The sequence below is a fragment of the Mugil cephalus genome, chromosome 6, assembly GCF_022458985.1.
Source record: "Mugil cephalus isolate CIBA_MC_2020 chromosome 6, CIBA_Mcephalus_1.1, whole genome shotgun sequence".
NCBI lineage: Eukaryota > Metazoa > Chordata > Actinopteri > Mugiliformes > Mugilidae > Mugil > Mugil cephalus.
This window is the reverse complement of record NC_061775.1, coordinates 25,743,970-25,756,763: the sequence shown is the minus strand read 5'-3', so window position 1 is coordinate 25,756,763 and position 12,794 is coordinate 25,743,970. Positions and strand designations below refer to the sequence as shown.

Sequence of the window (12,794 nt, the reverse complement as noted above, 5' to 3'; positions counted from 1 at the left end):
TTGCAATATGCTAATGGCAGATTTGCTCGGGGACACACTACAAAGACTACAGCTTACAATCACCCAGCATGTATATGTCTAGCTTGGGTAAGAGGGAATAACTAACCAAAAGAGCTGTAACTAGCCCGATCACTGGGATGAGCGTCACTAGGACCCCAGAAGGATCAGCGGTCGCCAAGGTGGCAGCTAATGAGGATCCATCCAATGAACAATAAAACACAGACGGGGCCTTTCCTGAGTTTTGCTGAACAGTTGGGCTTCATTTTTTCATTCCAGATGATCACTGTAAAGATATTCTCCCACTGGAATATTCAGATGAGATGAAAATGGAAATCGAGAACCTTCTGCATGTGGCCCCTGGACTTTGGTCGTTTGCTTAGTTTAGTCACTTCCTTTCCTCTTCTCTAAATTGAAAGGCCAATCTCACCGACTCACTTCACTGCCAATTCAACATGCTGAACTGGCTAAAAAGGAGCCAAGGTGGGTGGATGACTACTGCCAACGGTGCACGACGCGATGCCAAGGACTGGACGCTCACAGACCTTAGTCTTCTGAGTTTCAGGCACCTTAAAACCCCAACTCAAGACCAGTCATTTAGAAATGAGGACGCTGCTTGGACAAAGTGGCAAAAGTCCAGTTGTCTTCGTTTCAACTTTGCTCTTTTGGATATAGCGTTGCTCAGATAGCTGAGAACCACAGGCAGCAAGAGCTGATTGGCATCTTGATGTGTCTCGACCCCGAGGCGATGGTTCAAGTTTTAGTCCCCAGGAAATTAAGGATAGAGTAGGTCTACAGGAAATTGTTTTAAGTCTTCATAATGTACTTAAGTAACCGATCCATGTCTATGTTCGGGAGTGACAGATGGAAAAAGAGAGCATTTGTCTTTTCTCCTTAAGTTCTCCTTCAAAACAACTTTAAAACACCATCTTTCTTTCATTGGAGTAACTCTGAGACACCTGAAACAGATGCTGCGCTGCCGTGGCGGCTCTGACACCGTGAGCGCAGGCGAACGCCGAAGCTACAATAACTCGGAGAGTGAATACGATGATTCAACAGAGGAGGGAAAATGATGACATGTTTGGCTTTCAAGCACCGTGGACAGAGGGAACTATTCCCAATTATAGAGAAACAGCACGAGCAGACAGACATAAACAGGCTGTCGGCCGCTCCGGAGGAAGACATAACACAGATGGGAAAGAAATCCCACTTCAAATGTACATCTGCACAGTCATCTTCAAGAGCAGCATCCATTCCTATCACTTATAACAATGACAGTTTAACCTACAAGCCTTTATATTTGCCATTTCAAAATACCACCGTCCACTTCCACACAATGTTCTAGGTGGGACTTAAATCGTCCAGGGAGATGTTTTGAAGAAGCCTCCTTGAGTTCTGGTTAAGTCACACAGGTCTTATCCTATATATCCCTACATAACACTGCAAGCCAAAAATAAAAATTCAAACAAATACTTTAGAGGAAGCAAAGAGCAGACACTGGACGTTTCACAGAGATAAAAACTAATCTAAGGAAAAAAGATAATTGGACTCAGCTGTGACCTTATCGCTATGATCTTGCTTTGGAAAAGTTTTGCCCCCTGTTGGTCACAAAGAATGTCACGCAGCTTTAAAAACGCTTTCAAACAAGCTTCCAAATTACACAAAAAGTCATCGAAACAGCAGGAACATTTCTCCTTCTGGGCCAAACTCTCTCTTTTTTTTTTCATCTCTTTTCTTTTTAATCTGAAATACGTCACCTTATTCTGACCTGTAATTACAGCACCCCTTCCAGCCAAGCTCGTATAACCCGTAAAAATGTCACGGGATAGTGGTTCCAAGCAGGTGTGGAGATGGGACGCCAAATTATTCTCAGACACTGAATGACGCCTGGGGTGCATCCTAAAATAATAATAAAAAATAAATGGCTGACTGAGCTACAGGAAGAGCGGCGGCATTTAAAAGAACTATGTTGAATAGAGCAAAGGGACCAAAGGTGATGAGGATGACAACATCCGAGCATCGTTTATCTATTACCCTGCATCCCAGGAGGAGCTGCAGACTAAACCTACCTGAACTTTGAGCCAGAGACGCGATACATCGTAGGTAGAGCTTGCAAAGGAAGCAAAGCAACCATTCACATAATGCAAAGTTAGGATAATTTAACAGGCCTACACCAAGCGTCTAAACGTGATTCAAGCACGAGTACAAACATCGCTGATAATGTTGTTTCACAAAAGCTCGACGATGAATATAAACCAGAGTAAACGCTTAGCGACAACAGCGGCTCCATTTCAACACGGCGTCTCTGCGGTGTGTTTACCGTACAGAACGAGCCACAACAATCCACCCCAGTGCACCCAATGTGTTTGCCGCAGTGAAAGCCAATTACGGAAGAGACGGCAGAGAAGGAACATTCAAACTGAGCAGGAGATTTAAAGAGGATGGAGGGAATAACAGACACCGATGTGATATCGGCTTGAGTCTTGTTTGCCAGAAGGAAACTCTGCTATTACCATCTAATTCCCACAAATAAACATCCTAATACGAGTTATTTGCAGATGGCAGGAGGTCTTCCTTGAGCTTATGGTTACACCCACTGAGGGAAAGGGAGAAACCAATGAAAAGAGGTCGAAATAAGGTTCAAATAAGAGAGCGAGACGGAAAGGAAGCAAAAGGCAGACGAATGAAGTCTTTGCTTCTCCTCCTAGAGTCCGTCTGTCAAACAAACTCCCACCCTCCCACACAGCGGTGAGAAGAAAACACCGGGAGTCTCGTCAGGTCAGGATCTGGCTTCCATCAAAGCCGGACGAGAGATCATCGCTCTGCGGCTTTGACTGTGTTGTCACATCATGCCATTAAGCTGAAGAGCCCTCAGAGAGCAGTGGTAGAAGCTAGAGAGTCTCACTCAGGTGAAGGTGCTCATTTGACACCGAGGTTAGGTAGTCCTGTTTCTAAAAAGAAGTCAGGGAAGAGAACTCTTACCAATACTGGGTTAAGAGACGTCTCCATGGTTACGGCCACTGAGCGGCAAAAAGTGACAGTGGAGATTAGCAGCATTAGTTTGAATCACAGGCTTTAATAGCATCTAAACTGTAAAATTAATAGCTTTATTTTTAAAAAAAAGGGTGAAGAGCTGAATCAGCAGATCTGAAAAGCACAGATATATTTGATATTTTTACAGATAATCTGCCAAAGAACAGAGAAGTAAATGTATCACTGCATTATGAAGAAACAGCTGGAATCCAGACTCAGAAACCTGGTGTTGTGGTTCACATTTAGTGTCGGTAATATTAATTTATGTTGTTATTGATGAAGTCAAACCTTAAGTTACTTCTTAAGTTACGTTTGAGGATACTGTTGTTTTTTGGCGCAGCTACGGCCGACAGTGTTTTATAAATAACAATAAAACAATAAACAGAATATTTGTGATCACTCCTCGTCATTATTTAAATGCTACAGTATTGTATGGCTAACGTTACTTCTCAGTTTTATCAGAACTGAAATGAACTAAAACCAACTGAAACTTCACTTTTCCAAATCCATACTGGTTCGTATGGATCATTGAGTCCAGTTGTTCTTAATTTGATCTGATAATCCACATTCTCCTGAGTCCCGCTGTATTTACTGATATATTTCACTATGTTTTTGTCACTCAGGGGGGCGTGGCCCCAGCCGACAGTGACGTCTATGTTTACCGTCTGTTGGGTGATAATATGTCCTAATACCATTGCGTTGTATCTGAGGAGCAACGGCAGCTGAATATAATAACCGAGTGAAGTTCTTCTTCAGCTCGCGAGCTCAAGCACTTTTTCAGATTTCCCTTTGACAAACCCCAGGCGACAGACCTGTGGGCTGTATGTAACAGAAGCTCAGTCAGACAAGTGATTTTCAGTCAAAGCGAAACCAAAGAGCCTCTTAAAATAATGCACTGTATTCTACCGCGTCTCTGTTTATTCCAGCGAGGGCAACTGTCTGAGAAAAACTCAAGTTTTTAATTTTCTCTCAGTGTTTAGGTTTAAAAAAATAAAAAGAAGAAAAGAAAAGAAAAGGAAACCTAGATGAAAAATAACTTCTACCATTGAAAACTGCATCTTTTTATTTCATTTTTCGTTTGTCCACTAGAGATGAGAGACGTGAGACAACCTGGACAAGTCTCCAATCTACCTCAGGACTAACACAGAGAGAAAGACATTCAGACTCAAACCTACGGCCAATTTACAATCACCAATGACCCTAACGAGCATGTGAATGAATGAATGAGAGAATAAAATCTCAGTGCAGGCTGCTGCTGATGGGCGCCGCCGTCGTCTAATGCTGAGAAAAAATCCTGTTTGTGTCCATTACAATGTACGACTTAGACAGATGTGCCTGAGATTTTCTACAACATCACCAAAGACAAACCAAGACCAGGAGGAACCAGAGGCCAGATTTCTTCCACTAAGTGATAACCTGATATTTGTCAGGTTATCACTTATGCAACAGCTCCATTTTAAGGTAACGTGGTAATAAACTGCAACGTTTCGAGTTTTCAGGATTTCAGGATTTTTTTGCATGTTTTAGCTGAACAGCAAACTAACTTTACTTGCTGCTAACTTTCCATATTTCTTACGGTCAGTTCCAGTTGGCCATAAAAAAAAAATAAAATAAAATCCTCTCTTTGGTTCAGGAAGACCTGCTGGTCCAACTAGGCCACATTTCCAACACAGCGTGTCACGGTGTTAAAAAAATATGCAGCGCACCACAAATCGCGTGCGGCGTGCATTGTGTTACCTTTAAGAAAAGGTTTTTCATTTCCTTTCCCAATTTCCATTGACTGCTTTCAATTTCAGCGCGGCATCGGGTGGTCCTTTATTTGAAAATGTAGGGTTTGGAAGCTGTCAGGAACACATGCATGTGCGCAGCATATTTGAGCAACTCTATACCCTCGGTGCCATCTGTGCTGTAATAGCTGCCTTTGATGCTCTTGTTGTCCGAGCTGTTCTAAATTACATTTCTTGTTTCCTTAGCTAATGGCTACCTCATTACGTTTTAATGATGCCATACAGTCGCATAGTTTGTGGACATTCGTTTGCATGTCTTTGAACTTATTGCAATGTTTCTCAGAGCTCTGCTGGTTGGTTTTCATCCAAGCAGTTTAATCAGTGACTGATTCAGACCAGGAACGAGAAGTGGATGCAATTTACCACGGTTGTATAAAAACAGTGCGGCTCTAGTCTCTGGGGGAGAAGACGAACACACTGACTGTTATGTTGCCAAGACAATTATAAATATGATATGTGCACAGCGACTCCTCGGACCAGGACCGAGAAGTTCCAGTTAAGGCTCAGCTGGGATTCACAGCCAGAAGAAAAGAAATCACACAAGCTAGAACTGCACTAATTTAAAACTTTTAAAGCAGAAACTGCGTCGAAAGGCTGCTACAGAGGCAGAAACTGAGTGGAAGTGGAAGCATTATCTATATATAGTGCTAGAGGAAGCTACAGCACAAAAAAGGATGGAATCACAAACTGTCCAGACTAAATCGTAACCGAAAACAAACAAAGAAACAGACGGATGGATCCTGGATGTAAATGCAGAAAAGTCAATGGTTCAGACCTGACGGTGGATGCATGTGGAGATGCATTTTTAAAGTCAGGTGTGAACACAGGCACAGGTTAAAGACGACACACTTCAGATTCAGATTCACCCAGACAGATGTTAATGCCAAATCTACACTAACGGCAGGTGGAGGCATCAGGTCTGTGCAAGCTAGTTTGTCTGGTAGGTTTCAGCTGGTCGTCACACGCGTCTCAAGGTTTGCATCAGACCAGCGTTAACGTTAACATCTGGGCGTATTTTTACCGGGGAACACCTGTAGCGTTGTTGGTGCAGAGACGCTTTGGCACACGGCTGGTTAAATCCTCTGCAGTGATTACTTTTCTGGCACGAACTCGGTCCCGTTCGAATATTAAATGTCAGCACAAACTAAAGGGCAATGGAGAGGAACATAAGTGAAACGGGAAGAGAGAGGGACGGAAAGAAAGACAGAAACGTAACTTACACCGATTAGCCATAACATTATGACCACTTACAGGAGAAGTAAATAACATTTCAACCATCTGGTGACAACTGGATCACTGGGATATTGTTTTGCCGACTACTTGTGTAAATTTGTTCATAATGATAATTCTGTAATTATTCTGTAACATTCATTCATTCATTTGACAGCCAAGGTACAAAAGTTTAATAGTTGAACTTTGTGCTTTGCCACTTTTTTAGTTTGATATGACGAAATTTAACAAATTCTATCAGTAGTAACGAGCTTCAACATCACTAATTAGCAAGTGCTCGTTTGAGGACGTTGGAACTTCATTGTTTGTAATGATTTTAGTTTTTGCACAGCCATGTTCAGGAACTGGAATAGTTTTATTCATTTGTTCCACATTGGTGACTTTATTGTATTCAACAATGAAGTAATCCCTGTGTCCACATATAAAGTAACTTTTCCCCCAAAAAACTACTTCCCATTCAAAGATGATGCTTAGTTTTTATACTTCCAAGGTTCTACTAACCCTAAATATCTTAGATAATTTAAAAATGCAAAAAAAACTTTGGGTCTCAGGAGGTTAAAGTTTGTTTAAGTTTAAGTTATGTGTGATTGCTGGAAATGCTTTCTGAAGCTGTGGTTAAGTTTTCTCTGCAGAGCTGAGTCCAAAACCGAAGGTCACCACCACAAACTTGGTAAGTTTCCACATTTTACTGTAGTATTGCAGAAGTTATGTATTGGTCCAGTGTAGGAAAATGGTTATGATGGTGGTCATAATGTGTCATAATGTCGGTGTATGTGAATATCTGATGAATCCTGTAAAGGGGTCACTGTTTAACACATCTTGCAATAAGCTGACAAGTCTGAGGAGAACATCTCCGAGGCTCAGGGGTGAACGGCCTCGAACGTGGGTGGAAATCAGAAATCAAAATTGTATTTACAAGTCTGCACACACACACACACACACACACAAACACAGAGGAACGCTTGCTGAGGAATCAAATCATCGCACCGCAACCTCATGAGCTGCATGACGCCTCCCGTATAAACGGGTTTAAGAGAAAAAAACATTCAGGTTACAGCCGGTGAAAAGCAGAGAGGCTGCATCTCGATTACCTGCTTGTGTGTGTGAAGAGCATTGGATGATGAGTCTTTGTCCTGTGAGGCCAAATGTGAGAGTCTCTGCAGCACAGAGTTTAAAGCTGAAGGAGGTAAAAGGACGGAGAAACAACGAGGGAGACTCTTGACCAACATCTTGCATTTTACAGAAAACTTATGAGCATCACTTTAATCCTTAACCCTGCTTCCTCCTTTCACCTCTTCATGCAGCTCATCATCACACCCTCGTCCTGAGATGAGGCCCAGTGAGTCACCATATGTGTGAAAACTGTGTTTACAGTCTCCCTGGATGAGTGATTACACTTTAACGGTCAGAAGCAGATGTTCATGCTTCGGTGCCAAAACCCTGCGACCATGCAACTCTTCAAATTATGCAGAGAACGGAGCCAATTTTATCGTCAGTGTGCATGCGTTTTTTTCTTACAGTGTTAGAAATATTTATATAAATTCAACTGACAAGAAGGTGAATAAACACAGGAATTACAGCTGTGCTTTCCTATTATGGTTTGACCTCCTCCCACAGAGCGTGGAGGAGGGAAATAAATACAAAAAGGGCAAGACTCCAGAAACACTAACAGTAAATGGAACAACTTTATTAGACCATTTGGGTTGGCGGCCTTTGTCAGGGAAACCCAGGGCTCATGGAGTCATAACACATAGACACAGACACCACCATCGTGCAGTGACTTAAATAATAAAAAATAACCCTAACATCACAAGGATTTGAGTCATTTGAGTCACTTTGCATAATTGTTTCCATTCACCTGAATAAGAACAGGCTGGTGAAACTAACTATTTTTTGCCCCACATAGTTTTCTACCATTCAAGGTTCACCGGACACTTTTTTGTTGAAATCACCTTAATATTTGAAATTACTATTAACAAGTAGCGAAATAGCAAAAACCAGGAAACAGCTGAGTAACGAGTGTCCAACAATTTGAGACCGGATAGAGTCCTTGAATCCTTTATTTATGTGTTTTTCTGCAAGAGGACAGTCACAACCTGTTCCGCCGTTAAACCTTTTTTTTTTTGCAAAGGGACACAGAAATATATTCTTCATGGACTGTCTGATGTTCCATGCATGTATTTTAAGTTGTTTTCTGGTTCTGTTTTATATTTTTCTGCTTGCACTTTCACTTGCAAAACAAAGAACCCACCTTAATGCATCTACTTCTTCGACTAAAGTTTAATCGTAAGGTAGGTTTGTATTGTAATATAAGGTGAGAATTACCAACATGTCATCTCAAAGCATGCAATTTCTAATATGGTTAAAGGTACATGGACCAAGATGTGAGATGTTCAATGTGGTTGAAAAACAAGCGTCTATAGAAATGCAGAAAAACTTGACTGATTATTAAAAAGTCCTGATCATAACAGCCTGACTACAGACTGACCTCTTCTTTTACCAACTATAAACTGTCCAAGCATCTCCATCACATATCTGCAGTAGACGTCGAACACGCGCAACATATGTTTTTCAGGCGTTTCTTCCAGTGATATTTTATGAATGAAGGACGCTGCTCAGGTTGTGATTCAGAACCTTCTGCTGAACCTCGTTATTTATTCACATTGCAGAGGAAGAGAAGCCGTCTGACTTCACAGCACAGAAGACACGCTGCATTTACTGGTGACATAACACTGTGAAGAATGCATGCTCCCTTTCCTCAAAGCCAGTGCAGTGATGAGCTGCAGCATGAAAGAAGAAGCAAATGAATTATTTCTGTCAATAAAAATAGGAATATCTGAAGGAAAATGGAAAAATCATGCAGAAAAACGCATAAAAAAATCCAGGTCCAGGCACTAAAATGGGTTTGGAAAAGTAAAGGGTCTTTAATTTAATGGCACCTGTGGTGATTGTAACTACAGTTACTGTGTTTCACTGTGTCTCCACACCCTGAAGAAGGCGCAAGCCGAAATGGGCCGAAACCAGCCCGTTAAATTAAAGGCCTTTTTACTTTTTCAAACACATTTGAGAACTGTGTTTTTATGCATGATTTTTCCATTTTCTTTCAGCCATTATTTCCAGTGCACCATTGGTTTGAAGGACACCAGTAGCTCTCCAGCCACTTTTCTATTCTTAAAAAGACAAAAAGGAATGTGTTTGAAAGAAAAGCCTCATACGAGCTATTTCCCCCGGCCGATTTTAATGATTTAAACGTCTTCCAACTACACCAATCACCAAGACAACTTTTAACTAAGCTCGGCTAATTCCTAACAATTATTTTTACAGTCCCATCAAACAGTCAGTGCGCTCACATCCACAGCTTAATCGAGCTGTGCTCGAAATTCAACTTTCTGTATACAGTCCTTGTCCCAGTTTACATGCAATGGAGAAAATCAAATAACTGACAGGAACTCGCCTGCCTCCTCTACACTAAGTGGTGATATGTGTCTTTTCAGCAGGTTAATACGGCCCCTTTTCTGGTTGACCCATTACGTCACATAATTAATATATGGAGTCATTCATGTGTCAGACCAGCGTGTCAAACAACAACCAGATGGATATGTCTGTGAAGGTTCTCAGTCTTCCAGGTCATGGTCCAAAAGACGTTGCATAAAGGCAACTGGACATGTAGAATTTCTTGAAGATGTTTCATCCGAGTAGCTTCTTCAGTTCTGAGAGATGAGTGTGAAGCCATTATGGAAATTATGGAAATTATGGAAATTAATGGCACCTGGTCAAGTTTCTGATGGGTTTCTCAGAGTTTTCCTATTTGAACCTCAACTAGTTTCTCAGAACTTAAGAAGCTACTCAGATGCAACGTCTTCAAGAAATTCTACACGTCCAGTTGCCTTAATTCAAAGCCTTTTGGATTATCAGGTGGATAATAGTTCAGCTTTTTAATCTCATATGTAATGTGTGCGCTAATCCTGGTGCAGATAAGATGGCGCTAACCCTCAGGAGGTTCTTCTACCGACTCTTCTACCTTCTTCTTCTTCTTCTTCTTCTTCTTCTTCTGTGACCAACTTTCTTGGATGTTTTTGTTTTGGGGTCATACACCAGTGCAGCGGTTGTGGAGCATGGGCACACGCGTTGTCCAGTTAAAGTCTGATTAAGACGTATACATGCTGGAGAAAATCGATTTCCAATCGCATTATCTTCGTGTCTTAATCAGATAAGGAGAACTCAGATTTCAGTCGGAATAACGTGTTTACATGCACCTTAATTGTCTGGTTAGAGTCAGATTAATACAATAATTTTTTTTGTAAACATATTGAGTTTGCAGTGTAGTGTATTTGGAGGCTTTAATGGTTTCGACGTTTGAAGTTAAGTTGTCCAGCAGAGTCTGGTCTTCGGTGACCAGCTTTCTTGGATGTTTTGGTTCCGGGTTAATAAACCAGCTCAGCGGTTGTGGAGCATGCACACACACACACACACACATTGTCCAGTTAAAGTCCGATTAAAGCGTATACATGCCAGAGCAAATTCTAACCGGACTATCTGGGCGTCTCAGTCAGACGAGCAGGACTATGATCCGTTAGGTCTACAACAACTGAGGCACACTAATGGAGTGGTGGGGGAGACAAAATAAAACAAAATACGAGAGGGGGGCGATGAGAAGGCGGAGTGCTGTCAGAGGAGCGGCGCCTGTAGCGATGCACTCACGGATCAGAGTGTTTACACCTGACTGACAGCGTCTGGAAACAGGCCAGAGGCGAAACCGTTATCAAAGCGCGCGGTGTACGGACCCCATGTGAACAAGCGCTCGTCCCTTCTCTTTCTACTTCACACACAAAGGAAACAAACGCTTAAATGGACCAAACTCCTACTTCTCTCGTTCAATTTTTTCATTAAATATCAAATGCTACAACATCACCCTCCACCTTTCAACCAACCGAGTCCATATTCACAAAGAAAGCACCTATCACTGCAAAAGTTAAGTAAGATATCAGATATTAGGATTGTTTTTTCCTCTTTTTGAAGACTGTTCCAAATACAAAAGGTCCAGAAAGCCCTGGAAGTGTCATGAAGGGGAGGGGGGGGTCTCCATTACTGGGCTTTAATCTTTTTGGCTGCCGTTAAGCCAGTCAACCACTTTTTTTATTTATTTTTTTTGCTGAGAGTCATCATTTAAAAGATGCACTGCAGGATCCATTTTCAAACTGAACCCCTGTCAGCACCGATATCGATCACGTTCTCCCAGAATCCAGCAACCACCTGACGTTCCCAAACACGGAGCCAAGCAAGAAGTCAAGCCGCCCCACCTTCTACTCCTTCTGCACCGTAGCATTATTAAACCAGTCATCATGTACTGTGCCAGCTGTTATTTCACCATGCTGCCCCTCACCAACAGAAACAGACGACTTGAACCTACCGGCTTTAGTTAACTCCGCCATAACCCGTAAAGCACTAACAATAAAGTATGAATCTGAATCTGAGCCAATGGTTCCATGAGGGCAGAATGAACAACATGGGTCAGGAGCCTACGACAAAATTTTAGATTTGAAATCAGTTTAACTACAGATCGACCGATATCGTTTTTTTTAGGGCGATACGTACTGCCAATTTTTCTGAGCCGATATTTGGACCTGATACTGCTTTTTTTCTCTCCATTTACATTATAAAAATGACACAATGAAAACAAAGTCTCAATTTAACCAAAAGCATAAACATTTCCTGTGGCTGACTGACAACCTGTACTGTCAAAAAAAATGTCAGGTAGCAAACTCCTACTTAACAACAACAGTAAAAGTTGTTGGACTGTTGCTAATGACTCTAATGTGTTGGTGCTGAGTAAAGTAAAGAAAATAGAGCTTTGTTTGTTGAGGGGTTCTCACGTCTATGAGTACAAGCATTTTCCAGATTCCAGCTGCAGTACTCTGTTAGTGGGGGAGAAGCAATGTATGGGCTGCACAGGTCACAGCGTCTGCAGCAGCACAGGGCTGCCTGTGGATGTGCCTGTCTGTAAATCTGTAGATGTCTAAGTTTAACATTTGGTTCCACGTTCTCCCTGTTCTCCAAAGCGCTCACTTTCTGACTGAACCCACTGATAAGCATCCATCTCATGCGGCATCTTGAAAAGTAGTAAAATGCACTCATCTCCAAGATCTTGGAGGCTTTTCACAACGTCCTGACTCAAACCCGTGAGCAGATACAAAGACCCGGGGGGCGGGAAGGACCGATGCTTGCTCGCCGAGTCCCCCAGGACGGTTTGAACCCGGGAGAGCCGAGGGATTTGTCAGTCTAACGGGAGCTGACAGGAAGAGAATGAACTTTAACACTCGCGGGGCTGCTTTCCCTTTCATGAGAAGCCCCCCGTAGTGAATCAAATCCCTCCACACACTCAGCGCCGCCGCGGAAAAGCAGAAATGAAACTACTAACGCGAAGGAGACACGCACAACTTATCCACCGTCACCTTTTCGCTGCTACTTCTTGTCCTCTCACGTTCCCATTTAATCCGTCAGGCGGTTAAGATTGATGAGATGTGTCGAAGAGAGAGAAAAACCAAGCAGACACTTCCTCCGCTGACCTGAGAAAACAGAGGTCACCACCGAGAGCCGGTTGTTTCAGTGATTTCACGCCGTGTTGCTTCTAATCAGCAGCCGCAGTGAAAGGTCTCATAACTCTGACGATAATGGGGCCCGAGGACTGTTAATCAGCTGAGCAGCTTGGTTTTGTAACTCCGAGTTAGGATCTAAAAAACTTGGGCC

The 12,794-nt window shown here is 42.3% G+C and overlaps 1 protein-coding gene across 2 annotated transcripts in view; it reads right to left on the bottom strand.

The window, feature by feature from the left end:
• LOC125009051 (carboxyl-terminal PDZ ligand of neuronal nitric oxide synthase protein-like) overlaps positions 1-12,794 on the bottom strand; it is a 205,493-nt gene that overhangs the window by 59,502 nt on the left and 133,197 nt on the right. The window lies entirely within an intron of this gene.